The 25,415-nt window shown below is 45.0% G+C and overlaps 1 long non-coding RNA gene and 1 pseudogene across 2 annotated transcripts in view; one reads left to right on the top strand and one right to left on the bottom strand.

The window, feature by feature from the left end:
• Nucleotides 1-12,085: 12,085 nt before the first annotated feature.
• Nucleotides 12,086-13,737, top strand: LOC120471733 (uncharacterized). The gene is made up of 4 exons (XR_016148579.1): nucleotides 12,086-12,269; nucleotides 12,444-12,505; nucleotides 12,619-12,710; nucleotides 12,796-13,737. It is a non-coding gene; the product is annotated as an uncharacterized LOC120471733 (long non-coding RNA).
• Nucleotides 13,738-14,198: 461 nt separating this feature from the next.
• Nucleotides 14,199-25,415, bottom strand: part of LOC148970135 (uncharacterized) — a 29,823-nt pseudogene continuing 18,606 nt past the window's right edge. The window contains exons 2-3 of the transcript XR_016148578.1: nucleotides 16,656-16,700; nucleotides 14,199-16,562 (exon numbers count right to left, since the gene is read on the bottom strand). The product of XR_016148578.1 is annotated as an uncharacterized LOC148970135 (transcript). The remainder of the gene's footprint in view (nucleotides 16,563-16,655; nucleotides 16,701-25,415) is intronic.

The raw sequence follows: 25,415 nt of genomic DNA, 5'->3' as shown, positions 1-25,415 counted from the left end.
GTTGTACACACATTATGCTTCTTAAGTTTTCATCAGTACTCACAAGTATTGTGCAACATGCTGGTGTCCTCAATGGGCTGCAGCTTCCTAGGTGCAGTAGGGAAGGGGGGTAGCTTGACACCTATACAGAGATGATGTAAAACGTCTCGGTTACGGAGGTAACCCTCGTTCCCTGAGTAGGGAACGGAGACGTTACGTCAGAAGTGACGGCGATTGGGGGTTTCGCATAGAAAGCCAATCCTCTTCGAGTATTTAAAAACGAGCCAATGGCGTGCAATGCCTTGGGGCTGCGGAAATTTGCATAGCGTACTCCGCCACACTCCGTGAGTATAAAAGGAGGAAGTGAACGCAACCGCAGTATGTCTTCGCTGAGGAGCCAAGACTGAACTCGGCGTCTACCCAGCGATACAGCAGAAGTGGCAGGGAGACGTAACGTCTCCGTTCCCTACTCAGGGAACGAGGGTTACATCCGTAACCGAGACGTTCCCTTTCGTAGTCACTTCGAGTTACGTCAGAAGTGACGGAGATTGGGGGTCTGTGCCATCACGCCATCTTCAAGCTGTCTACCAGTGCCCTGCGAAAGTCTGGACCCCTCCTTTTATCTTTTTTTTTTTTTTTTTTTAGGGATCCCACTTTAACACAGGATTACCAAGGTACACTGGGAAACATATCCCGGGAGGGACATGCTACCAGCTGCCTACCAAGGGGAGGACTTACAAATACGCATATGGTGTTGGGTGTCGCCCAGCCTGCAGCTCTGCAAATGTCTGTTAGCGAGGCGCCGTGCGCTAGAGCCCAAGAGGAGGCCACACTCCGAGTGGAATGGGCCGTCACACCAAGGGGGCACGGACGGCCTTGCTGCTGGTAAGACAAAGCAATGGCGTCCACTATCCAGTGGGACAGCCGTTGCTTTGAGACAGCCCTTCCCTTCTGGCTCCCCCCATGACAGACAAAGAGCTGGTCTGAGGTCCTGAAACACCGCGTTCTGTCGACATAGGTGCGGAGAGCACGTACCGGACAGATCAGTGCCAAGGCTGGGTCTGCCTCCTCCAGGGGCAGCGCTTGCAGGTTCACCACCTGGTCCCGGAAGGGAGTGGTGGGAACCTTGGGCACATATCCAGGCCGGGGTCTCAGGATCACGTGAGAGTAAGCCGGCCCGAACTCCAGGCACGCTTCGTCAACGGAGAATGCGTGCAGGTCCCCCACCCTCTTGATGGAGGCCAATGCGACCAGGAGTGCTGTCTTCATGGACAGAAACTTTAACTCTACCGATTGCAAAGGCTCAAAGGGATGCCTCTGCAGCGCACTTAAAACTACCGAGAGGTCCCAAGAGGGTACGAGGGGAGGACGAGGCGGATGTAGCCTCCTCGCTCCCCTCAGGAACCTGATGACCAGGTCGTGCTTCCCTAAGGACTTACCTTCCACTGCTTCATGAGAAGCGGCAATGGCCGCGACGTAAACATTAAGGGTGGAGGGCGACAGCCTGTGCTCCAACCCTTCTTGCAGGAAGGAAAGCACGATCGCGATCGAACATCTCCGGGGGTCTTCTCCGCGAGAAGAACACCAATTGACGAAGAGGTTCCACTTCAACGCATAAAGGTGTCTCGTGGACGACGCTCTTGCGGAATTGATGGTTGCCGCCACCGCAGGTGGCAGCGAACTCAAACCTGCCTCGTCCCGTCCAGGAGCCACACGTGCAACCTCCAAAGATCGGGACGAGGGTGCCACAGAGTGCCCCGTCCCTGAGAGAGTAGGTCCTGTCTCAGAGGAATAGGCCAAGGAGGTGCTGTCGCGAGGAGCATGAGTTCGGAGAACCACGTCTTGGTGGGCCAATAGGGGGCTACCAGCAAAACCTGCTCCTCGTCCTCCTTGATTTTGCACAAGGAGGCTCACTGGGGGAAACGCATACTTGCGTGGGCCCCGTGGCCAGCTGTGCGCCAGCGCATCTGAGCCGAGCGTACCCTCGGTCAGGGAATAAAACTGGGCGCAGTGGGATGAGTCCCGAGAGGCGAACAGATCTATCTGTGCCTCCCCGAACTGGTCCCAAATCAGCTGGACCGACTGGGGATGGAGTCACTATTCGCCGGAGATAGGACGGACCCGTGACAGTTCGTCGGCTGCCAGGTTCCGGTCTCCAGGAATGTATACTGCACGAAGGGACCTCAGGTGCTTCTGAGTCCATAACAAGAGGTGGCGGGCGAGCTGCGACAACCGGCGTGAGCGTAGACCCCCCTGGTGGTTGATGTACGCTACTGCCGTAGTGTTGTCTGAACGGACAAGCACATGCTGGCCCGTGAGCAACGCTCGGAAGCGGTGCAGGGCGAGCCGTACTGCCAGCAGCTCGAGGCAATTGATGTGCATGAGGCGCTGGGTTCCTGTCCAGGAACCCGCGGCTGCATGCCCATTGCACATGGCACCCCAACCCGTGGTAGACGCATCCATGGAGACAACGAGATGCCTGGAAACACGCTGAATAGGGACGCCTGTCCGTAAGAAGCTGAGGTTCGACCACGGGAAGAAGGTTCGGCGGCATGCTGGAGTCACTGGAACTCGGAGCGAACCGCGATGCCATGCCCACCTCGGGACTCGATCGCGAAGCCATAGCTGAAGCGGTCTCATATGAAGCAAACCGAGCGGCGTTGCCGCGGCCGCGGATGCCATATGCCCCAGGAGCCTCTGAAATAGTTTCAGTGGAACCGCACTCTTGCCCTCGAACTGTCGAAGACATGTCAGCAGTGAGTGCGCGCGCTCGTTCGTGAGCTGCGCGGACATGGCGACCGAGTCTATCTCCATGCCGAGAAAAGAGATCCTCTGTATGGGGCAAAGTTTGCTCTTTTCCCGGTTGACCCGAAGGCCCAGACGGGCTAGGTGACGGAGCACCAGGTCTCTGTGTTCGCAAACCTGAGCTCGAGAGTGTGCCAGTATCAGCCAGTCGTCGAGATAGTTCAGGATGCGAACCCCGTGCTCGCGAAGGTGAACAAGGGCTGCCTCGACGATCTTCGTGAAGACGCGAGGGGACAGAGCTAACCCGAATGGGAGAACCGTGTACTGATATGCCTGGCCCTCGAAAGCAAACCGAAGAAACGGTCTGTGTCGAGGCAAAATGGAGACATGAAAGTACGCCTCCTTCAGGTCGATCGCTGCAAACCAATCCTAAAACCGAACGCATTCGAGAATGCGTTTGGCTGTGAGCATTTTGAACGGTAGTCGATGGAGAGAACGGTTCAAAATGCGCAGGTCCAGGATCGGTCGTAACCCACCGGTCTTTTTGGGGACAATGAAGTAGGGGCTGTAAAACCCGGACCTCATCTCGGCTGGAGGGACCGTCTCGATTGCACCCTTCGCCAGCAGGGTCGCAATCTCCGCTCTCATGACCGGGGCATTGCCACCGACCATCGTGGAGCGAACTCCCCCGAAACGGGGAGGAGACCGTGCGAACTGAATCGCGTAGCCGAATCTGATCGTTCTGATGACCCAGCGGGACAGCCCGGGAAGCTCTAGCCAGGCTTCCAGGAAGTGAACCAGCGGGGTCATCCGAACCACAGACGGCATCACAGAACCTCCTGCGCGCATGCCGGTCGACCCGCCTCGCTGCCCCCCGGAGGGGCAGCGAGGCGGGTCGACCGGCATGCGCGCAGGAGTTACCCCGTTTGTGCCGACGACTGGGTGGAGGCAGCAGCTGGTCGTCGGGGCAGAATATGTTTGATTGCCTCCGTCTGCTTCTGGGCAGTGGAGAACTGCTGGGCAAAGTCCTCGACTGCACCGCCGAAAAGGCCAACCTGGGAGAGTGGGGCGTCGAGCAGACGAGTCCGCTCAGCGCTCCGAGTGTCTGCCAGGTTGAGCCAGAGATGGCGCTCCTGGACCACACTGGTGGCCATCACCTGACCAACGGCGCGAGCGGCCACTTTCGTCGCCCGGAGAGCAAGGTCAGTGGCAGACCGCAAATCTTTGAATGCCGTTGGATCAGTCCCGCCCTCGTGCATATCTCTGAGCAGCTTCGCTTGGAAGACCTGCAAAGTGCTCATCGCATGCAAAGCTGAGGCCGCCTGTCCCGCCGCTCTATAGGAACGCGCCGCCATAGCAGACGAGAACCTACGAGAACCTTCATGTTATCTCTGGTAACAGTAACAGGTAGACAGCCAAGCACTGGTATTGGATCTCTTGAATACGTCAGCAATTTAACAGGAGGAGGCAGCAAAGAGTCTTGTTTAAAGTGTTTTTCATACACAGATTTTGGCAGAATGGAAACGGAAGATCCCGAATCCACAATCAACTCCACAGTTACAGAAGCTGATGCAGTCATGATAGTAGTAGTACACCTTATCTTATTAGGTACTGAATCATGCATGTAAAGTATCTGAAGCTCAGGAAGTTCAATTTCATGTACAGAACGTGCTTGCTGTGAACGACACACTCTTGAAAAATGTCCCAACTTTTGACAATTATGGCACTTTACAGAAACTGCAGGACATCTGGAATCATTTGCAAGATGTTTTGTAGATCCACATCGATAGCATGCACGAGCCAAGGAAGTAGCAACAGACATTGAAGGCACAGACAGAGGTGATTTCAAACTTGATTGTCTTTTATAACGATCAACAGCAGGCACACTTGTTGCTTGAATTGCTTGCACAGGTACAGAAGTCTGATTTGAAAAAAGTTTAGCTTGTTCAGCAGCAGCCTCCATTTTGTAGCAATAGTAATAGCCTTGTTAAGAGTCAAATCAGTCTCTAGTAGCAAACGTTCTCTAACACGATGACTGTTTACATTCTCCACTAGTTGATCTCGCAACATTTCATCATTATTAGATGCAAACTCACATGTCGTGGCCAAGTCCCGAAGAGAAGCAACATACTGTAGGATTGTCTCCCCTGGTGCTTGAATTCGCTTTCTGAATGCATGACGCTCAGCCACAACATTACGTCGAGGAATAAAGTGTAGTTTCAAAGTCTCAATAGCATCCTCCATTGTTTCTCCTTGGTTTGGTAAAGTATAGAACAGTCTCTGGCCTTCTGTTCCCAGACAAAGAAGAAACAAAGCTCGCTTTCTTGCTACTGGCCAGTCATCTCCTGATGCATTTACAACAAGCAAATAATTCTCAAACATCTTTAACCAGACGTCAAAGGGGATAGACGGCTCACCAGGGCATGGCAAGAATGGCGTAGGAAAAGAAGCAACGGCAGACATCTTTCATGTAGACCAGCAAAAATCCTCATCGCCAATTTGTTATGTCTTAAGTTCTGGTAATCATGAGGACAAGAAACTTGTAACTTCTTCAAGGTTTATTCAAACCCACAAGCAAGGCAACAGTGCCACACGGTCACATAATTAGACAGCAGGTGCAACAACCTCCTTTCTTACTCTACACCTTTTATAGGTAACATCATGTGAACTACAGCGCCATCTCCTGTCAAGTACATAAACACAACACTTTGGATGGGTGCTTTGGAGGACCACGGGAGGAGGCGCTCTGTAGACACAGCTGCATCGCAACAGAGCGCTCCACCGGGGGCATCCCAGTGTACCCACGGGCGGCCCCACCATCGAGGGGGGGAAAGGCGGGGGAGAGATCGTGCTCTCGAGTGGACAGGGGAGCCCCCCAAGAGCGCGATAACTCCACATGCAGCTCGGGGAAGAAAGGCAATGGAGTTGGCCGTGGCCTTGCAGCGGCAGCTTTGTCCAAAAACCAATCATCCATCCGTGAGAGATCGGGGCAGGGCGGAGGGTTCCACTCTAACCCGATACTCCCAGCGGCTCGAGACAGCATGGCCGTCAGCTCGGGATCCGACACGGGCAACGCTGGCACTCCCGAAGGAGGCAACGCAGCCGCATCCTCATCTCCCGAGGACTCTAGCCCGCCTAGTGATGCTGTGATCGACATCGCATCATCATCTGGAGCGCTGCTCGAAGCAGCCGGTACCGCCGAAGAAGCGGCCGACTGAATCGAACTAACGCTCGCTGGCTCTCGCACTGAGGCGGGAGGTGTGGCCCGAGGAATCGTCGGGGCTTTGTTCCACACCGTCACCGTTAGATTACCAGGTCCCCGGGTCGACGGGCCCCCCGTGGAGGAAGCCGATCGAGTAGGGGGGACCGGGACTCTCACTTTAGTCAGATCATTGAGTCTCGACCTCAGTGTAGAGATGGTCATGTTCCCACAGAAGGAACATGAGTCATCCACGAACGCTGCTGCTGCATGCTGAATGCCCAGGCATACAAAGCAGCGATCGTGACCATCAGATGACGATAGAAATCGACCACACCCAGAAGAACACGGGCGAACCATCTTTAAAAAGACGTGCCACGTGCAGCTCTTTCAATGAGAGGAGGAAATTCACTCTTTCAGCGCTGAGGCGACCAGGGAGAAGCGCAAAGTCTGGCAGACCTCTGCTCAGATCGCAGGCGATGCACAATCTCGCTGGGTACCGCCGTCACACCAACACTGAAGAGGACGCTCGTCTCGAAGAGTCTTGAACAGTGAGAATGGCTTTCAGGAGTAAAGAGGTTCTCTTGGCTCCGAAGCGAAAACATACTGCGGTTGCGTTCACTTCCTCCTTTTATACTCACGGAGTAGGGCGGAGTACGCTATGCAAATTTCCGCAGCCCCAAGGCATTGCATGCCATTGGCTCGTGTTTAAATACTCGAAGAGGATTGGCTTTCTATGCGAAATCCCCCAATCTCCGTCACTTCTGACGTAACTCGAAGTGACTACGAAAGGGAACTAAGCATATCCATATCAAAATATATAATCTTAAAGAATTTTATTTGTTTTGAAACTGCAATTATAAATTCATTTAAGTCTAGTTCACACTACATGATTTCAAGCCTAATTTAAGCCCGATTTGCAAATCGTTCAGCAAGGCATGTGCGCGTGTTGTGTTCTTCTTCGCTGGGTATTGGCACGCGTGCTATTTCGCGTCATGTCCAGTTCGTTTTATCGCTTGATTTTTCGTGACAAAATGTGGTTTGTAGACAAGATTGAATTGTTGGGTTGTCGTCAACTCGTGTAGTGCATTACCCCCTATTGAGGATCAATCACGTTGTGTCGTGTGGTGTGAACTAGCTCAACAACTTGAACACTCCTGATTTCACAGAGCCCAAGTCATGTACTGTGTACTGCACAGATCAGCCCGACATTTTAAAATCATGTAGTGTGAACTAGGCTTAAGAGAAGACCATTACCCCTGGCCCTGACACTCTCATCCGAATCCGATAATTCTGCAAAAAATAATTTATTTTTTTCAAACATTGATGTCTCAAGTTTCAGGCCCAATTTGTAACAACCAATTTTATATTTCAAATGTATAAAGTATCTGAGAATGAGAAACATAGAATTTCTAACAAAACCCTCCGGAATTCCTTTTTTAGTGCGCTTCCTCGTCGATCTAATAACCTCATCGTCGTCCTCCTCTGCCTGGCTGGTCAGGTTGTATGCGTCACATTCGCCACGCTTATCTATAAATTAGACAATTCACCTTAAAACAAAGAATTCAACAATATTTTGACATGGAAATGCATTTAATTTTCTATTTATCTATTTGATGAATCTGATTTTTTTTTATTTTTTTTTACAAAACTTGCCTGATGTAATTTTTATCTTTATTAATGAGAATGTCATCCAATCATCCTGGGGGTTCATTTTGTCCTTTATTGCTTTTTTTGTTTTTGTAACGCTCATTTTACGTGGCCATCTGACAGTTTTCTTTTCTCTGTCAATCCAACTGTCAGGAACTACACCCTCCTCCTCTTGGGTACCCTCCCTCCAAACTGCTCTAGTGTACATGACCTGGAAAGGATAAGTTTTTAACATTTTAGTTCAAAGTTTAGATATTGAGAATTTTTGGACATGAATGGAAGGGCTATGAGGGTTACATTGGGAGTGGGATATTGTGGCAAGAGGACAGAGAGAGGCCTGGGGAGTTTTATGGATGCAGTAAGAAAGGACATGCAGGAGTCACCAAGGAAGATACAGAAAGCATACGGATGGAAACAGGTGATCAGCTATGTTGATCCCTGATGGAATCTAGCTAAAAAATTTGTTTAAAAAAAAAAATAACCTTAATGTGTGTGTTCCTGACCATGGCGAAGGGGTATGAGGACAGAACCACCAGCTTCTTGTGGGAGGTAGGCCACCTTCCGGAACAGATCCCTTTCTTGCAGTACTGCATTTTTCATCCTGACATCATTTCCTATGCACACTATGTTCAGAAGTCCAGAGCTACACGGTTGGTGAAATAATGGTGAAGTGTGACGCTGGCGCAGAATTTCACAAGCAAAAGACCCATCTGCATTTTTCTGTCGAACAAAAGCAAAACTGTTGTCCCTCAAAAGAAAACAACTGTCCTTTTCTTTAACAGAGACAAACACTTTAGGGTGTCTTTGGCTATTGTCCACTTCTGATTGCTCGATTTCATACAAACGCCTAGTCACTTGTTCCAAGGGACTTCTCCCACTCCTCACGTGTTTCTTGACTTGTTGTAGGTAGTTTTCAAAGGGAAAACAGGAAATCTGCATGAAAAGACTCAAATCCGGCAATATCCGGGCATGGTAAACTCCTGTGCAATTTGATGTTTGCTGGATGTATGTGGGAAAAAGCGGATTAGAGTAACACGGAACAGTATATTTCCAGACAAACCCGGAAACCTCACCTAAGCGGGCATATACAGGAATCCGTGAAATTTCACGGACATATACAGCTGAAACACTGCTGGGTGTGAGAGGTGTAAAGAAGACCTTTCATATGTTAATGACTGACACTAAGGGTGCTGGCTGTTCTCAGAGGGAGGAGTGGCAGAGGACTTCAGGATTGAAAATTATCTCTGGTCTACAGCAAACAAGTTTTTTGTACAGAAAAATAAATAAATTCTTAAGGCCCTGAAACAGAAAACCGACGTCAAAGAACTAGCAATGACTAAAGCCAACTCTAGGGTTGGCTTATGTCGCCTGTGGGGCCTTAAAACCACTGTATGAAAAAAAGTATCCTAATCAAATATTCTTTTATAAAAACAGGACAAAATAAACACCATGAATATACGTTCACAAAAACATCTGAATATTTAATGAAATAAAAAATACAGGGAAACATTTCAGAATATCTAAATTTTTATTGTGAAGTTTTACCAATTGCAGACAACAACATTTGTCGCCATTGGCTTTGCGTAGTTGGGGACATTTTTATTTAATATTCAACAATGTTATTGAACTGCCTGCATTGACACCATTATATGAGATCTGAACTGAGATGGACAATGACATCACGGTTTTGGCAGAGTTAATTCTTTGGGCATGCATGATGTGAAACGAGTGGTCGCAAAACCACCGGGCTTTCCCGTGTTATTGTCAGCAGCTGGTTATCCTTCCATGTTGAAGAGTCCAGCTGCATCATATTTATTCACAAAATTAAATAGATTCACTTGCAACGCGTCATACCGAGGTTTGTGGTTTGAGTGAATAAGTCCTTCCGCAAACAAACAAGCTGCAAGAAAAGGGGGCGTTTTGAGGTTTGAAATTCACCACTCACAACCATAAACACAACAAATGTGGTGACGTAATGGAGGTGCAACCAATAACGTTAGTGTATTGCTTCAAGCCCGAGAAAAATACTTTAAAATTACAGCATTCCCGAAGCAAAGAGAACAGTTCGAGGTTTGGAAACAGTTTTCTTCTATTCACCTTATTTTGCACGACAACAAGGGTGACGCCATTGCGTTCGTTTTGTCATCTTACTCCCGTCTGAGAAAGACTTCAACTTCCGGCTCATGAGAGGGATGAGATTCTGTGCTAGTTGAAACGAACGGTAAAATATGTCAAGTATTAAATGTTCAGTTAGGTGCTGCCATAACAGTTGGATTAAGAGGAGAGAACAATTGGACCAACGGTGTAACGAACATAATGTGAGGCGGTCAGATTGTTGTTGTGGTGCACTTTACGATTTAGCTACACCCACCACAGACGAGGAGCACCGGAGGCAATGGCGGAAGGCACTACATTTGGAAGCATAGGCTTGAAAGTGCCCAACTGAGGCTAAACACGGAAACGATTCTGATGAGAAAACGCAAAAGTGGCGTTGCGTCATCTTTTTTTTTTATTCTGCGTTTAGACGAGCGTTTTGTGTGAGAAATCCGCGTGCAAATGGAGACGCAAAAGTGTGTGAAATTCAATATAGTATGCACTTCAGGCGGCTAGGAGTGCATACTACAACAACACCAAGTCCATGCGCCTGCGTACAACTTTCACCGTCAAGCAAACTTTTGCGTTTTTACCGTTTACACGGGTAAGATTTAAGATTTCCACTCTGGAGGGTGGTTTCACTTTTTTTTTGCTTTTTTTGAGCCTCAAAAACGCCATCGCCGTGTAAACAAAAGGCACATCCGATAAAATATTTTTACGTTTTCACCCGCGAGCGTTCTCGTGTTAACAGGGCCTAAGGACGGGAATCCGATTGAGGAACACCCCAGAAATGGCTCGGCTACGATGTTCCGATAAAGAAGTCACGCCGGGTGTTGAATATTGTCAGATTCAGGTAAGCTAACTTGCCTAACTGTTGTGCTTGTTTGCCTAACTTTAGATTCGTGAAGTCCGTTCTATGAATGCTTTTAAGATCAGTAACAAGCCGTAAACAAAATACAATGAATCTTGCATGATTACCATTGCCCACATATACATGTTATTTATTTAACTTTGTGATATTGACCTAAGAGTCTGAAAGAATGAATGAATCAATATTCACGGTAGTACAAGATAGTATGGTAACTTACATTAGTCTTACAATACCTCACATTACTGCTATTGCACATTACGAGATGTAAACAACACTGGTCCAGATGCACTTCCTGTTTCAGTTTGTAAAAGGCTTCTTAATTTCAAATGTAAAGAAAATATCTTGAATATGTTTGTTTAACTTTTTGATTCAGTTGTTCTGTTGGTTGTACTTTAACCCAACGTTTATACAGTGTTAAAACTGAAACAGGAAGTGCTTCTGGACCAGTGTTGTTTACATCTTGTGAAATGGTCTATACAGAGATTGCTGATGCTAGCAGGCCAGCTAGCTACATCTCTCATTCAGATATTGATATTGACTTATGGCGAGTTAGGAGATTGTGTATTGTTTCGTTTTTAATTAATGTATCTTTCTCACACACTGTTCTGTGTAACTATGGGTGCCATCATCAATGAATTCTCCATGATCTATTTTAAAGGGTTAGTTCACCCAAAAATGAAAATTAAGTCATTAATTACTCACCCCCATGCTGTACCAACCCCGTAAGACCTTCGTTCGTCTTCGGAACACAAATGAAGATATTTTTGATTAAATTTGAGAGCTGTATAACTACCACATTGGCTCCTAAGGGACTGCCTCTTGACGGCCCAGAAAGTCAATGAAGAAAATGTTTAAATATCCCAAGTGACTACCGTGGCTCAACTATATGTTTATCAAGCGACGCGAATACTTTTTGTGCGAAAAAACAAACAAAAATAACGAGTTTATTCGACTATTTCTTTTCTTCCTTGTAGGCCAGAACGAGACTTCCTTGTAGATTTCCACGACGCATGCGCGAGAATTGCGATCTGAAGTAGTGAAGCTGGTGTGAGCAGATCGCAAATCTCGCGCATGCGTCGTGGAAATCTAAGGAAGTCTCGTTCTGGCCTACAAGGAGGAAAAGAAATAGTCGAATAAACTCGTTATTTTTGTTTGTTTTTTCGCACAAAAAGTATTCGCGTCGCTTGATAAACATATAGTTGAGCCACGGTAGTCACTTGGGATATTTAAACATTTTCTTCATTGACTTTTTGGGCCGTCAAGAGGCAGTCCCTTAGGAGCCAATGTGGTAGTTATACAGCTCTCAAATTTAATCAAAAATATCTTCATTTGTGTTCCGAAGACGAACGAAGGTCTTACGGGGTTGGTACAGCATGGGGGTGAGTAATTAATGACTTAATTTTCATTTTTGGGTGAACTAACCCTTTAAGTAGCTACTAATGTAAAAAATGTTTATGGTTATAATATTTTCATAGATGCATCAATGAGAGTCAGTAATGCAGTGGATAACTATGAGGATGATCACATCCACATGCCCTACAGCTGTGATGCAGAATCACAATGTCAATGGGAGGATCAATCTGTCTTTGGCCACAACCTGATCTTCTCAGAGAGACTCTCCAGCGTCTTGATGCTCTTTAGCGAAAGTATGAGCAGCACAGACTAACGTTACATGAAGAATCTTACAACGCTTCGAAAAGAATAAAAAAGGCACATGACGTGAACATTGCGGTAAGTCCAATTATTGTTCTATAACGTGGCTGTATAAGCCATAGTTCGGTTACAATTATTGTTTTGTCTCTTGCGGTTACTGTGATGGTCAGCTTATTCCAACTGAAAATTCAGTTTTGTGGTTCTTGAAGATTGTGAATCAATTTAATTGCTTTTTAATTTCAAACTTTACAGGAATCTGTAAGGCGCCTCCATAATTCAGAGAACAACCCACACAAATACGTTCCACAAACCAGGTAAGACTGTTTCTTATATACTATAGCCTAAATGTTAGTTTAATCTACTACTCTATGGATTTGGAATGCCAAAAGTGAATTTCAGTAATGATACCTGCAACTTTCCCCCCCAGAATAAATTCATCACATAACCTGGCTGTGACCACTTACCTCTTCGAAGAATTAAGGTCAACTTTTACAGACGTTGACCCTGAATGTGTAAAAGGTAATCTTAAAGATGTTGTAATCATTTTATTGTCCTCTGTTTTACTTATTTTTATTGCCATTACATTTATTTATGATATATTTAGCAGGTTGGAAGATGTATTTTGAGACTTTGCGGAGGAAGTATTCTTTGGCTCAGCCTGAAAAGGCCCAGAAAAGAAAAACTATGACGAGCATTGCAAAGAACCTTCAAAGAAAGCGACTGGTAAGTTAAGAAACTGGTTAAGCACTTTTTTTTCTCTTCAGAATGTAACTATCCTACTCTCTGTGTTTTAGTGGTTAAGTTACTGTCATGTTTTTCAGATGCTGGAGACCAGGTCCGGGGTTGTACAAACCAACACAGAAAAGGAACTTTGGAAGACCGCAACAATAGAACTGATGTCTGATGAAGATGATGCTATTGTTGATGGAAGGCCAGTGTGAATGGTGAGGTCTCCACCAATCTGCTCTCTGCTAGGTACTATAAAACAGACTAGAGGCTGACCCACACTATGCGTCACACCACCAGCGTATCATGGCAGTTTGAAAAATGTTAACTCGTATAAAAAAAAATATATATATATATATATATATGTATATATATATATATATATATATATATATATATATATATAACCGTTCAAAAGTTTGGGGGTCGGTAAGATATTTTTTTTTTTGGTTTGGGGGGGATAGCTCAAATTAACTCAATACTTATATTCAGCAAGGATGCATTAAATGAATCAAACGTGACAGTAAAGACATTTATAATGTTACAAAACATCATATTTCAAATAAATGAAATATAACTTTCTATTGATCAAATAATCCTAAAAAGTCTACAACTGTTTTCAACTTTGGTAATAATAATGAATATTTATTGAGCATCAAATCATCACATTAGAATGATTTCTGAAGGATCATGTGAATCTGAAGACTGGAGTAATGATGCTAAAAATTCATCTTTGATCACAAGAATAATGTATTCCAATAGAAACGTTTATTTTAAATTGTCATAATATTTAACAATATTACTCTTACTTTTTTTGTATTTTTTATATATATAAAAAAAGCAGCCTTGGCGAGCATATGAGACTTCTTACCGATCCCAAACTTATAAACGGCAGTGTACACCTTGAATATTTTATATACACTTTAATTTCTTATTTATTTTTCTCGTATTATTTCATATATTTGTTCCTTTTTTTGTTGTCCATGTTGCTTATCTCCATTTTGTTTACTTGTTTGCATTTTAATGTATGTTTATAATGCACTTTCTGTAATGTTCTATTTATTTATATTGTTTACTTGGAATATCTACGTATATATATATATATATATATATATATATATATATATATGAAGAGTTCAGATGCAAAAGCCTCTAAATGCCATTTGAAATTTTCTCCTTTAATGATGATTTTTATTAAACTTGTATATTTAAGTTTAGTAATTTCACTTAAATAACAATTAATAGGCAATTATCATTGCCATTTAAGAGAAATTACTGAACTTAAATATACAAGTTTGATAAAAATCATCATTAAAGGAGAAAATTTCAAATGGAACTCTTCATATATTTTATATATATATTTGTAACTTTTTATATACACTGTGTACTTTATTCCTTTACATCTGTCCTTTAAAATGATTGGGTAAAAAAAAATTAACGAAAATAAAAAGTTAACAATTTATTTAATGTATGTTTATAATTTTCTTTGGAATGTCCATGATTTTTTTTTTCTTCCTTTGAGATGTTATTACTTCATACTTTTTTTTCTAGTTTTTGTTCCCAATTCCTCTGTAATGCTTGTTTATAATGCTATTTGGAATGTGTTATATACCTTAATAAAAATTTCAGACTTTCCCATTGTTCTTTGTGTGTTTAAATATAAATATAAATATATATATATCAAATTTATTTTAATGAATATATTAAAATTGGGGGAGGGAGGTTTGGTATATATTTGAGCAATATCTGCATAGCTGGTATATAACCAATCAAATCAGTATGCTACAAGGCCTAGGGTGGGCTATGTTTAAAAGTAACCACTAAAGTCCGTTTACTGGGTTTTCAATGTGTCCTGCCCTCCAATAGTGGTCTGGGTGTTGGGAGTGGCTTTAAAAGAACAACCAATCCAGTTTGGTTGGAAGGCAAAAAGGTGTGAATGTTTCCTGCAAAAAGGTGTGATTTTTTTCCTGCTAAAAACTTTAATGGGATTACTTGCCATGGCAACAAATGGCTCTAGCACGGAAGTATACGTCAACATACATCCGATTTGGTATCATTCCGGATGTATGCGGATATATACAAACCCATGGAATTTGACATATCCGGCCACTATACTCCTGGATTCTTCCGAATTTCAGCAGTGTATACAGGAGTATACTGGTCCGGATACACCTATTTTCATGCAGTGTGTTATTCAAGGAACAGTTGAAGTGGCTGGCATCCTCTTTGAGATGAATTAGTGCATGTACATTGTACACAGGAAAGGTCTTGCCATACAGGTCAGCACAGCACATTACAAAGTGTTTGATGAGGTCCTGAGAGTATTGGAGATAGGCATTTCGAATACGCTCATCTGACTCCAGCATTATCGACATAGATACCGTCAATGACAAGAAATGTTGGTATTTTTCAGGGGACAACACCGTTTTCAAAACCACAGGACCTGTGTACAGCAAAAACTGCCTGAGTTCAGTGGCTTTCCACCTATCAATTTCATGCAAACCCCGCGGTTGTCGAGCAAATTCACTTGGCATCTTCCCTCTCAGTGCAATTAGTTTTTGTGAAATTGCATCCTTTTGCCTCACAGATAAACGACAGATCTTTGGTCCACGAGTCAAGTAAATTAGCAGGCGCCTAACTACTCCCAAGCAGACGACATGCATATAATCTAGGACAAAAGAGCTGACGCAAGGAATTCCTGCTGCAATGAATGGGCTGATACCAGTTTGGTGGTTACTGTATTCCACTCTGGAGAAACTGTCATCTGTTCGAGAAGTGCATTCCTGTTCACAGAAAACTATTCTTCCCTCAAAACGAGTACCTCTGATTACACATCTTTCACAACTCTCATAGGCAGTATGACCCTTGATACATTTCAGATATGCCCTTGCTGGGGCATCACATATCAGAGCATCAATATTGACAGTGTAAGTCTGGTCTTTAAAAACTATTCCATTGTCCTTGAGATGTTTGTATTCAGTCACAAAGTCTTTTAAATACTCCTCAAGAGGACTTGGCTTACTTTGTCCACTAAACATGGCTACAATGAATGGATCAAAATGGCCACACTTCAACAGTATTGGCCAGAATTGAACACCACTACTTTTGAAAAGTGGGATACCATCAATGTTTACGCTGAGGTGCACATCATTACTCTCCATCTGACTTAAATACCGACAGATACCCTTTTCTAAGCCGTAGTACTTGTACTGGCCACCACATTTAGGCTCTGTTGTGTTATGCTGTGGTGTAGCAAGGAGTGTCCGGCAATCCACAGGCAATGTGCCCTTGCTTTCTTAATATGGGCAATAGACCATTAAGTGCTCTGTGTGTCAATCTTTGCTCTAAGGCCCAGTGTCTCAGTTCGTCCTCAAAGCTGGTCACTTCAGCTTCCTTTGGTTCCTGTTCCGAATCAGTTGAGCAGTAGTCCACATCAGTGTCAAAGTCAAAATCATTTGATGTCCCAAAAACACTGTCACTCATTACACTATCTGGGGTCCTAGGCACACCGTCACTGCTACAACTTGGAGTACCAGGCACACTGTTGGATATATTTTCAACGGCCTCTTCATCACTGTCAGAATAACAGAGCAGTTGATCCAGTTCTCTTTGGCGTTTCCGCCACTGTCTTATTCTGAAAGTCATCTGTAAACACAGTCGTTTGTCATAACTTAAGTTTTACTGTTTATTTTACAGGGGCCTGTACAAAAGGAAAGAGGATGAGATCACAACATGTACCTTGTTTAGGTGGTTTATCTCCTCACTTGGTTTATCACCTCAGTCCTAGAGCACACAAGACAAAAAATGGGTTAAATTCCTTAACATATTCATTCTCCATCACACAAAAGTTAAAGGATTAGTTCACATTCAAGAAAAGAAAAAAATCCTTATAATTTTCTCACCCTTATGTCAAGCAAGATGTCCATACATGTCTTTCTTCAGTAAAAAAAAAGATTAAGGTTTTTAAAGAAAACTTTTCAGTTTTTCTCCATTTAATGGACTTAATGACAACCAACTATTCAAATGTTCAAAGAACACAATCCTACACAATCCCAGTTGAGAAATAAGGGTCTTATCCAGCAACATTTAAAAAAGAAAAGGAAAAAATACATCTCTGAGATGCGCCCTGCATTGCGTCATCATGTTGGAATGGTCAGGCGTCACATCATCCAAGTTATTTGTATGTATTCGTCTGTGAAAATTCCAACTCATTTTCTTCTCCAACTTCAAAATAGTCCAACATCTTTGGTTTATTTTTTCATAACCTTTACAACGTGATGTCGCATCTCAGAGATGTACAAGATGGGAATTGGCGGTTAATTTTTTTTTTTTTTTTTTAAATGTCGCTGGATAAGACCAATAATTTTTTATTGGTAAAAGTACTGTGTACTCGGTATAAGTTTTTTTTTTTTTTTAATGTTATAATACCCTTATTTCTCTACTGGGATTGTCTAGGGACTTTAAAGCTGCATTGAGGGACATTTGAACATTTGAATAGTTGGTTGCCATAAGTCCATTATATGGAGAAAAATCCTGGAATGTTTTCCTCAAAAACCTTAATTTATTTTCGACTAAAGACAGACAGACATGGACATGGGGGTGAGTAATTTATCAGGGCATTTTTTATTTGAAAGTGAAATAATCCTGTTAACGGTCACAGGCACACCGGTGGGCACAAATCCATTACATATTTAAAACAGTAATATCCTATACTAAACCTAAACTAATCTTGACAAACTATATCTCATTTGAAAGCTTACAATCTCTACTTTGCATATTTTGTGATTTTCAAAATAAATTACAGAGGAGCCATAATTTATCAATTTGCAACAAGAATATTTTCATATTCCTAAGGCGTGTTCAGACCTTTTATTTTGAAATAGCAATGAACATGAGAAATGAAACGTTTGGTACTGCGGCCAAACAAAGTCTCTGAAAGCTCATTTGAGAAACCAAAATTTTGAAACACAACTTGTTCAGATTTTTTACTTTATATTTTTGCAGTTTTAGAGTCACCCAGTTTTTAAAAATATATATTTCATATAAAATATGAATAATTATTTTTTTTTTTACATTTCCATAAACTCAAACTTCTATAACTTTTTTCTGTATCACTTTCTTAATTTATTTCACTTCTACAAAAGTCTGCCAAATGTCTTATTTACAACCATTTAAGTTTGAAATGTGCATTTTCATGTCTACTCAAAAAAGGGCGCTGACAGTTAACAGGTTAAGTGTTGCAAACTAATGTAGCATAGAGCACACAAGCATATTATGCGCTTTGAGTTTGTATGACCCTGACCGTGGTAAAAACGTTTTTCCTAATTTCTGACAATATTCGGAGTGAATGTATTGTAAAAAGGCCCTAAAACAGCCAAAACTAGTAACTAATGTTAGCTAGCAGCCAGATAACAACGTGCAACCTACGTTTGTGTTCGTTTCTTATAACTTACCAGTAGGGTGGTATCAGAGACAAAACACCTTTAATGGTTTACAGTAAAACGTATGATGATAATGAACATGGAAAGTGACTAAGGGACGGTAACATCATCAACCTAGTAACTTATACTGACGCAAAACTAGTTAGCAAAGAGCCGTTAACGTTAAGTTCGTTTAGTTACAACTAACTGCTATTAATATACGTGCAGTTTAGTGTCGAAAATTATTCAAATTGACATGTTCTCTCGTGTACCTCTAAAATAACAACGAAACTGAACATGATCCTTAGCAGCAAGCCAAGTTAACGTTAACGTAAAACAAAACAAAAAATGTGCAACGTGAATGCTAACGCCCTTGGCCATTCGCGGTTGTATTGTGAAGTTTAAGACAATAACGCCAAATTAGCTAAGACTATACGCACACATGGACATTGAATTCAATAGGCTGACCGAATTTACCTTCAATTTAGCAGAATTTTCACCTTCACCAGCGATGAAAAGCTGTGCCGTCCAGCAATACTTGAACACGGCTCCGCCTCGCGCCAAACGGCTGTCGTGTTGCCTCGGGCCAATCAGAGTGACGTTTATTGGTTGGGTGATGATGATGTGCTCGTGCTGCCTCGGGCCAATAAAAGTGGCGTTTATTGGTTGGGTTATGATGACGTGCTCGTGCTGCCTCGGTCAATCAGAGTGATGTTGACTGGTTTTTGACTCTTTATGCCTAGTTCACACTACATGATTTTAAAATGTCGGGCTGAACTGTGCAGTTCACACTAAATGACTTGCTCTCAGTGAAATCATGAGTGTTCAAGTTGTTTAGCTGTTCACACCACACAACACAACGTGTTTGATCCACAACAGGACGTAACTCACTACACGAGTTAACAACGCACTACACAGAGATACAACCACGATCGGATGATAAGAGCATATCATTTGTGACTCAATGAGAGCTGTTTCAGTACTATAGTACGGTCTAAATCCTGAAAATAATCAAACAAATAACGAGTTGACAACAACACGATTCTATCTGGTCTAGAAACCATGTTTTGTCACGAAAAACCACGCAATAAAACGAACCAGAAATGACGCGAAACTGCAGAGAAGAACACAACACGCGAATATGGACGTCAGACAGAAACTAGTGCTGCACACTGTTTGCTCGACGATCTGCTCTGAGAAAAAAAAAATGCAAAAAAGAAAAAGTAAGATTTACCTGGTGTCCTCAACCCATGCGTTGCTATGATTGGCTGTACTCATGACATCACTGAGATTGAGTCGCGCGACTGCGCGAGATATCTAGCATGCTAGATATTTTTCTGAGCTCGGTGACCTGTCTGCGAGGTGTCTGCGAGCTGTCTTTGATGCGTTGTTGGCTCTTTCACACTATCGGATTGGCGAGCGTTAATCGTCCGCTAATCGCCCGCGATTTGCACGCGATAACACCCTGACTTGTCGGCGACTCAACGATTTGCAAATCGGGCTTAAATCGGGCTTAAAATCACGTAGTGTGAACTAGGCTTTAGTTGAAATCCAAAGGTTTTTTTTTTTTTTTTTTTTTTTTTGCTGCTGTTGGTTCTTTTTAAGATAGGAATAAGGTGGACATGCATATAGTACTAGGCTAACATGAAATTATGTTTGGAATTTCACACAAATTATATTTCCAAATAAATAAATATATTAATGCAAACATACGGATAAATAAACAACTTGATTAGGCTAGTTAAAATAAAATAAAAACTGTTAAAGAAAAACAGGAAAAAGAAAAAAGAAAAGAAAAAGAAAACTTAAATTAAATTATACAGATAATAAATTGTGTTTGTTTATAAATAATCTGTATTCATATGTATTAATCATGTTGATAGGCGCTATTTGTAAATAAAACAATTAAATCATGTATTTTCTACAACTGTCATAGACGTCCAAATGACGTCAAAAAAATTACCAAGTTCAAAGGTCAAAAGTTGAACGTCAAGAGGACGTCCAAGTTAGGTCATGGTTGGACGTCCAAATAGTGGACCTAGTTTGGACAACGAATAGACGTCCAGAATTGGTCATGGACCGACGGACCCAATATAGACATGATTTGTACGTCTATCCGACGTCCAATGTTTAGTGGGTTGTATTTCCTTTTAGAATTTTCACAAACAATGGCTTTAAAGGCTGGGTATTGACACACGCTAGCTTTCAATGAGAGGTTTCTGTGATATTTATTCTTTGAATATTGACGTACACTCGCCTTAAAGGGTTAGTTCACCCAAAAATGAAAATTAAGTCATTAATTACTCACCCCCATGCTGTACCAACCCCGTAAGACCTTCGTTTGTCTTCGGAACACAAATGAAGATATTTTTGATTAAATTTGAGAGCTGTATAAATACCACATTGGCTCCTAAAGGACTGCCTCTTGACGGCCCAGAAAGTCAATGAAGAAAATGTTTAAATATCCCAAGTGACTACCGTGGCTCAACTATATGTTTATCAAGCGACGCGAATACTTTTTGTGCGAAAAAACAAACAAAAATAACAAGTTTATTCGACTATTTCTTTTCTTCCTTGTAGGCCAGAACGAGACTTCCTTAGATTTCCACGACGCATGCGCGAGAATTGCGATCTGAAGTAGTGTAAGCGGGTGTGAGCAGATCGCAAATCTCGCGCATGCGTCGTGGAAATCTAAGGAAGTCTCGTTCGCAGATCGCAGATCGCCATTCGCCGGAGATAGGACGGACCCGTGACAGCTCATCTCGTTCGCAGATCTATCTGTGCCTCACCGAACTGGTCCCAAATCAGCTGGACCATCTGGGGATGGAGTCGCCATTCGCCGGAGATAGGACGGACCCGTGACAGCTCGTCGGCTGCCAGGTTCCGGTCTCCTGGAATGTAACTGCACGAAGGGACCTCAGGTGCTTCTGACTCCATAACAAGAGGTGGCGGGCGAGCTGCGACAACCGGCGTAAGCGTAGACCCCCCTGGTGGTTGATGTATGCTACTGCCGAGGTGTTGTCTGAACGGACAAGCACATGTTGACCCCTGAGCAACGCTCGAAGTGGTGCAGGGCCAGACGTACTGCCAGCAGCTCGAGGCAATTGATGTGCATGAGGCGCTGGGGTCCTGTCCAGGAGCCCGCGGCTACATGCCCATTGCACATGGCACCCCATCCCGTGGTAGATGCATCCGTGGAGACAACGAGATGCCTGGAACTCGCTGAAGAGGGACATCGGCCCGCAAAGCTGAGGTTCGACCAGGGGAAGAAGGTTCAGCGGCACGCTGGAGTCACTGGAACTCGGAGCGAGCCGCGATGCCATGCCCACCTCGGGACTCGATCGCGAAGCCACAGCTGAAGCGGTCTCATATGAAGCAAACCGAGCAGCGTTGCCACAGCCGCGGATGCCATATGCCCCAGGAGCCTCTGAAACAGTTTCAGTGGAACCGCACTCTTGCCCTCGAACTGTCGAAGACAAGTCAGCAGTGAGTGCGCACGCTCGTTCGTGAGCTGCGCGGACATGGCGACCGAGTCTATCTCCATGCCGAGAAAAGAGATCCTCTGCACGGGGCAAAGTTTGCTCTTTTCCCGGTTGACCCGAAGGCCCAGACGGGCTAGGTGCCGGAGCACCAGGTCTCTGTGTTCGCAAACCTGTTCTCGAGAGTGTGCCAGTATCAGCCAGTCGTCGAGATAAATCAGGATGCGAACCCCGTGTTCGCGAAGGGGAACAAGGGCTGCCTCGACGATCTTCGTGAAGACGCGAGGTGACAGAGCTAACCCGAAAGGGAGAACCGTGTACTGATGCCAGGCCTCGAGGCAAACCGAGAACGGTCTGTGTCGAGGCAATATGGAGACATGAAGTACGCGTCCTTCAGGTCGATCGCTGCAACCCAATCCTGAGGCCGAACGCATTCGAAAATGCGTTTGGCTGTGAGCATTTTGAACGGTAGTCGATGGAGAGTACGGTTCAAAATGCGCAGATCCAGGATCGGCCGTAACCCACCGGTCTTCTTGGGGACAGTGAAGCATGGGCTGTAGACCCGGACCTCACCTCGGCTGGAGGGACCGTCTTGATTGCACCCTTCGCCAGGAGGGTCGCAATCTCCGCTCTCCTGACCGGGGCATTGCCACCGACCACCGTGGAGCGAACTCCCCTAAAGCGGGGAGGAGACCTCGCGAACTGAGTCGCGTAGCCGAATCTGATGCGAAGCATGCGAACCACAGACGTCCCCCCGGAGGGGCAGCGGTACAGGGAGACCGGCATGCGCACAGGAGTTACCCTGTGCGGATGCACAGTCGAGCCCCGTTCCCCGACAGAAGAGACCAGGGAAGGACCAGCGTTCCACGGGGGTCTGTTCTGCCGGGGGTCTGGCGATAGAGGGGGAGGGGAGTAGTGTAGTCGGGGGACGGCACATGCTCCCATCCGCACCCTCAGAGACAGAGAGGAATGAACGGGGCAACGCACTGGATGTCGTGCGCGCTCATTCCAGTCTGTGTGCTCAATGATGGTGTCAGCTTTCCCTCAACCAGCTCAAGGAGCTAGCTAGAACAAAAAAGATTCTCCACCGGCCCTCCACCGGGGGAAGGAGGGGCCCTGCTACCGCCTCCTGAGAAAAACCATGACACTATCACTGAGCGGCCCACCTCAGGAACATCGCTTCGCCTGGCGTTGGCGGGGCACACGGCCTGAGGGGGCTGAGACGCTTACCTGTGGCCTCCTCCGCGACGCGAACCGGCTGAAGGCTGCTGCTGGGGCCGCGTGGGAGGGAAGGGAGCCGCAGGGGGGCGTCCTCGGCGGCGAGCGGGCGAAGGCGTCTGAGCCGACGGCTGGGTGGGGGCAGCAGCTGGCCGTCGGGGCAGAGAGTAAACCCGCCTTCGTCTGCTCCTAGGCGGTCGAGAAGTGCTGGGCAAAGTCCTGGACCGCACCGCCGAAACATTTAGATGATACTCCTGGACCACATCGGTGGGCATCACCTGACCAAGGGAGCAAGCGACCGCTTCCGTGACCCGTTTAAGAGCAAGGTAGGCGGCAGGCTCGCAGCTCGCTTGGTCCGTCCTCTCCTCGTGCACATTCCTGAGCAGCTAGCAGGTGCTCATCATATGCAGGGCAGAGGCTGCCTGTCTCGCCGCTCTACAGAATCGCGCCGCCATAGACGACGAGAAACCATAGGCTTTGGAGGGGCATCTGAGAGCACCGCGGGTGGACGCGCCCTGCAGACGCAGCTGCATCGCAACAGAGCGTTCCACCGGGGGAGCCCCAGCGTACCCACAGACAGCCGCATCGCCGAGGGGAGGAAGGGCGGGGAACTGAAGCACGCTCTCTTTTTTTTTTATATTATTTTTATTTATTTTTATTAATTTTTTTTTTAGTGCGTGTCAGTTCCGCATGCCACGCATGCAAAAGGAAATTGGGGTTGGCCGTGGCCGTAAGGCGGCAGCGTTACCCAAAAACCAATTATCCAGCTGCGAGAGATCGGGATAGGGCGGAGTTCCACCCCCACCCGATGCTCACGGAGGCCCGAGATAGCACGGCCATCATCGCGGGATCAGACACGGCGACGCTGACGCTCCCGAGGAAGGCAACGCGGCCGCATCCTCACTTCCCGAGGAGTCAAGCCCGCCTTGTGATGCTGCGATCGTCATCGCATCATTCTCTGGAGCGCCGAACGAAACAGACGGTACCTCAGAGAGGCAGATGTCTGAAGCGATACAGCGCTCACTGGCTCTAACACTGAGCGGTGGGTGTGACCCGAGGAACTAACGTCGGGGGAATGTGTCACACATTCACCGTCATATCACCCTATCCGCGAGTCGAAGAGCTTCTATTTTAAGAAGCAGAACGAGTAACGGACACGGGGACTCTCACTATCAGATCATTGAGTCTCGATCACAGTGTAGAGATGCTCATGTTCCCATTCAGAAGGAACATGAGACATCCGCGAACGCTGCTCTGCATGCTGAAGCCCAGGCACACACAGAGCAGCGATCGCGACCATCAGAAAATGACATGAAACGAACGCACCCAGAAGAACACGGGCGAGTCGTCTTTAAAAAGACGTGCCGCGTGCAGCTCTTTCATTAAGAGAGGAGGAAATTCACTCTTTCAGCGCTGAGGCGACCAGGGAGAAGCGCAAAGTCTGGCAGACCACTGCTCAGATCGCAGGCAATGCAGAGTCTCGCTGGGTTACCGCCGTCACACCAACACTGAAGAGGACGCTCGTCTCGAAGAGTCTTGAAACAGTGAGAATGGCTTTCAGGAGTGAAGAGTTCTCTTGGCTCCGAAGCGAAAACATACTGCAGTTGCGTTCACTTCCTCCTTTTATACTCACGGAGTAGGGCGGAGTACGCTATGCAAATTTCCGCAGCCCCAAGGCATTGCATGCCATTGGCTCGTTTTTAAATACTCGAAGAGGATTGGCTTTCTATGCGAAACCCCCAATCTCTGTCACTTCTGACGTAACTCGAAGTGACTACGAAAGGGAACCACATTTTAAAGGTATGCCATGTTATACCAACAACCCAAATCTGGTAATTTTGTCAGGATTAATGTACATTCACTGATTCTAGCTTCTCTCTTTTCTGTCTCTTTATTTTCGTGTGAACTCAGTAGGATATACACATGCTTACATTCATAAATATAAACGTTATTTCTATTCAATTTCTAAATTATTTATAGCCTACATATGTCACAAATGGCCTTTTGCTGTAAATAAAAGACGAGAGTGGTAAATGTTACGGAGATATTATCATGGTACAGTTCAGCCTATTATTGATTTTTATTTCCACTTCCCTTTCATCCAAAGAGATTGAACTATTTGCACTGTATTTATTCATGGGAAATACAACATGCCAAAATAATCTGTCATAGAGCCTACTGTGGTTCACATTATTAGGGTCGCTTGCAAGTCACAACAGCACGAATTACGTGACCAGCAAAATATTTCAATATTTCGTCAAATATTGTGTGTAGTTAAGAGTGAGTGGTAGTTTCAGACATTATTTTCTTAAAGTGCATTTGGCAGTGCCACACTCGAATTGACTCTTATTCTGCCTGACAGAAATAAAATCTCGTCGCTT

The sequence above is a fragment of the Pimephales promelas genome, chromosome 21 (assembly GCF_988280905.1).
Source record: "Pimephales promelas chromosome 21, fPimPro1.hap1.1, whole genome shotgun sequence".
In the NCBI taxonomy this organism is placed as follows: domain Eukaryota; kingdom Metazoa; phylum Chordata; class Actinopteri; order Cypriniformes; family Leuciscidae; genus Pimephales; species Pimephales promelas.
This window is presented reverse-complemented; position numbering and strand designations above follow the sequence as displayed.